General features: G+C 33.5%; 1 non-coding gene across 1 annotated transcript; it reads left to right on the forward strand.

Annotated features, from left to right (window-relative positions):
- Positions 1–71, forward strand: TRNAG-GCC (transfer RNA glycine (anticodon GCC)). The gene has a single exon. It is a non-coding gene; the product is annotated as a tRNA-Gly (tRNA).
- Positions 72–4215: the final 4144 nt, after the last annotated feature.

Here is a 4215-nt window from a genome sequence, read left to right on the forward strand (position 1 = left end):
GCACCAGTGGTCTAGTGGTAGAATAGTACCCTGCCACGGTACAGACCCGGGTTCGATTCCCGGCTGGTGCATGATATAGAGGGCTGTGAGGATGGTTGCGCAATGGGTGAGATTTGGGTCTCCACCAAGTCTAATATCAGACGATAAAATGTTGCATCTGAGCCTCTCTTTTTGCTGCTTAGTTTATTTCTTTCTTAATTCTTAAATGTGTCTAACTATAACCTAAAAAATTCAATGTGAAACCAGATTTATAAATGAAATCATACTAAACTGTGTAAGCATTTTATCTTTTCAATAATAGTTAATGCCAAGAACACTTTCTTTTATATGAAAACACTTTAAAATGTAACCGACACGGGGTATAGTAGGATGATTGAGCGAGCTCCCACTATTACTAATTAAAGGTTTTAAAATTGGTTGGATGAGTGGATTTCAAATACGGACGTTTTACATGTTTGTATGTCCTCAAGAATCAATTCTCGCTGTCCATGCTTTGATAGGAATCATCGAACCAATAGCAACAAGCTCGATTTGAAGAGGCTCATATAAGTAACGTTTTGAAATAATACTCTGAGGTGCAAAAAGTTGGAATATTATGTTGAAACTAGATCATTGATAAGCAATTGACCAACTGAAATATGCAGGGGATCGGAAAAACTGATATAGGATATTTGCTGCCATTCGAAGTATTATACTAGCAATTTATAAGAAATCTGCTCTAGGATATTATAGACTCACTATAGCTATCAGTGAATCTATAGTACTTCCATTAATAACAGTTTATGGACATCAGTGATTCCTTTTTCTCCTTAGTTCCTTAAGAAATGTGCTTTAGTTCATCTTACTGTTTTGTTTTCCAATGATTGAAAAGAAAGCGAGGAAAAAAGTATGTTGCAGTATATTTGCTTTGGTTAACGTGATTATACAATCAATACAGAGCTACAGGTTTTATAGGAATTTCCAGATCACATAAACTCAATTCATCAGTAAATATATCTCTTGACCAATCCATCTATGCAGAAGTTATCCTGTTCTTTAAAGAATGTTATATAGACAAAACTGTATATCACCTGTATTTCACAGGTCCAATAGTGAACTTTGAACCTTATATTGGCGGGAGGTTTCAATCAGCCAATATGTGTGGTGATGAGCCTAGGGCAATGCTTAAAAACGTCAGATGAAAGGTTGATCCTCTAATAGATAGTATTCAAATATGTATCCCTAAGCATGCTGAGTTTCATTTTAGAAATTCGTCTTAGTTGCATGGGCAGACTGTTTCATTGCAACTTATTTTGATACTCTTTTTGTTTACTCACTCCGTCCCAATTTAGGTTATACTTTTTCACTTATCAAGGGTCAAGTTGACAAATCTTCAAAGTTAAATTGGATTATAGCAACTCACTAATTTATATTTGGGACAGAGGGAGTATTTATATGAAGCTCTTGGTTTTATCTTCTCATTCACAAATGGAACTGAATGGGATGCTCCATATGGCCATATAGACTACAATTTCAAGTCCTCAAAGGTTTGGCAAAATAAACAGACTGAATTGTTCACTGAGGTTTCAAGTATTTATACTTACCTAGCTTGCTTTATCATTCACTCAAACTACTTATTTGGGGTGAAGCAAGTGCAATTTTACTAACAGTAATATACTTTTAAACTATATTCACTAACAGAGCAAAAAAAAAAAAAAAATGTGGGCGCATAGCATAGCTTTAGCATAAGTTATGTTTAATCTTTTCTGAGTTATCCATCCCTTCGGAACATGGACATTTATTAGACTTTTAAGTAATTTGATTGTGTGTGAAACTTTTACAAGTTAGTCAACAAATTAAACTTAAAGCTACCGCAATATGATTCTCGAGTTTAGCCTAATACTCGTACTTTTTCCTTTATTGATGACCCGGCGACGTGGCTAGGTGGTTAATGAGCACATCACGCCAATTGTAGGTTGGAAATTCTTTCTTAGTTAGGAAAATAAAAGTAGTTGGGAAGTTCTTATGTTTGACGTACAGGTCGGTGATTTATAAGCAAAGAAGACGAGAAAAGCAGGAAGAATTGCAAATGTCAGTGAAGAGTGAACGACTTGGAAAAGACATTGTCCAAATATTGGATTAGACCGCACTTGTTTGCTTTCCCATTTAACTCTTACACGTTTTTCAGATTTAGCTCCATGCTTAATAGTTTATCTATGTTTTCCATTTATTGTTCGAATGTAAGAGTTGATTCTGTCCATGGACGGAGAAGACCTTAAACCCATGCTAATAATGTGGTCTTCATATTGTGTGTGCCACCGTCCCACAACTAATTCGACCTTAATTATTACTCTCTTCATTCATTTTTACTTATCCGCTATATTAAAAATAGATGTTCACTTATACTTGTTCAGTTTAGAAAATCAAGATATCATTTATCACTTAGTTTTTAAGTACCTTTATTATTAACAAAATATCATTTCTCAAAATATTGAATTTATTATATTCAAAAGGTGATATAGTAAACTTATCATTTTAGTATTAATTATTTCTTAAAGAGTGTGTCAAGTCAAACATGAATGAATAAAAATGAACATAGGGAGTATGATTCAAGCTGATCGTCATGGAGTACTTGAAAATCTTTATTCCAACAATAAGATTTTGAAGTGATTTAAAGGAGTATGAAAAGAAGACTTCAAAATATAATAGAATAAAATGGATGTTACAAAGAGAAGACCAAGACTCAACGCATCCAGGAGCTCAACGAAGCAAAGAAGGGCTGACAGATTTAGACCGCAAACCATTTTTCTGGGGGGATATTTGTAATCCTAATTAGAATTAGGTATAAGAAGGGGAGCACCTCCTCTCTCCTATTAAGCATAACAACAAAGTTGCTCCCGTGACTATTATTAATTAAGTATCACGGGTTCGTTTTTTTTTGACAATTATGGTAAATAGATTCAAGACACCCAAAATAGAATCAGGTATGAATAGGTTTAGGACTTCAATTCTACCTCAGTTATTGAACGAAGTTGTTGATGAAAAAATTCCCGTAGTAGATTACTTGAGTTGACTAACTGCTTATTTTATTGCTTGTAGATTGTATCCCTTTTTTCTAAAATATGTTATTTTGTCATCCATTTGTAGATTTTGATTTCCATATTATGCTGACATCATTTTGTACTAGACTTTTTTTTCTTTTCTTTTGTACTTTTTGGGAATTCGCAAGACCTTAACAGTATCTTTAGTGGTCGTTTGGTACGTAGAAAAAATTATCCCAGAATTATAATCCTGACTAATTTATTCCATCTCTCGGGACTAATTTATCCCATCTAGGAGATGGGATTAAATAATCTCAGGATTAATGAGATAAGATGGATATCTCATTTTTAAGTTTGGGATGCACTTTATACTTTGTTTGGTACAAGATATAAATACCTTCTACCAATTTCCTCCAAACATTGATACAAAATTATCTCACTTATGATTAATCTAATTCCCAAAAAAGATATTACATTTCAATATTTCTAGTATAAAACTCTAAATAATTAATTATCACCTTGGTTTAGAATATATCGTCCCGTCAAGATTTAAATCATTAGACATTTTTCTTTTCTTTTGCACTTTTTGGGAATTTATAAGACCTTAAAAATACCTTAAGAATATATTGTCCCGTCAAGATTTAAATCATTTAACTTTAGAATGGCTTTAAATAACAAAATGTGGTGATGGCGATGCCCTTGAAAAGCCTTGATTATGATATACATCCAGTATTAATGCGGCTAAGAGTTTAAATTATTTCGATCACTTTCTGAGAAAACCCAAAGAGAGGCCCAAGTCCGAAGGCTTTCATCACTTCATACAGGCTGCTAAAGTGATTTTAAAAAACAAGAAAAACATGGAAGTCGTTTCCATTTTTAAAGGTGGGCGGTGGGTGAAGAACTGAATTGGATGTAGGTGCACTCATAGCCTACAATATCACTATGCCAAAAGTTGTATTTATATGTCGAGATAAAATCCACCCTGCATTTGGGTGGATACGTTTTAATTTGAAGTTACATTTTGACATTTGACACTATTTTCGGGCATTAGGGGAGAAGGTTTGAAAAGCACCATACGTAGTTCCATTAGTACCATCTACAGGTACAGCAAGCTACTAATATTAACAAAACAAAATTAAAATTAGCATGGAAAGGTCCGTTGCTCTTTTGTTTGTTTTTTTTTTTTTTTTGGGTG

Source organism: Lycium ferocissimum, unplaced genomic scaffold, assembly GCF_029784015.1.
Source record: "Lycium ferocissimum isolate CSIRO_LF1 unplaced genomic scaffold, AGI_CSIRO_Lferr_CH_V1 ctg518, whole genome shotgun sequence".
Taxonomy (NCBI): domain Eukaryota; kingdom Viridiplantae; phylum Streptophyta; class Magnoliopsida; order Solanales; family Solanaceae; genus Lycium; species Lycium ferocissimum.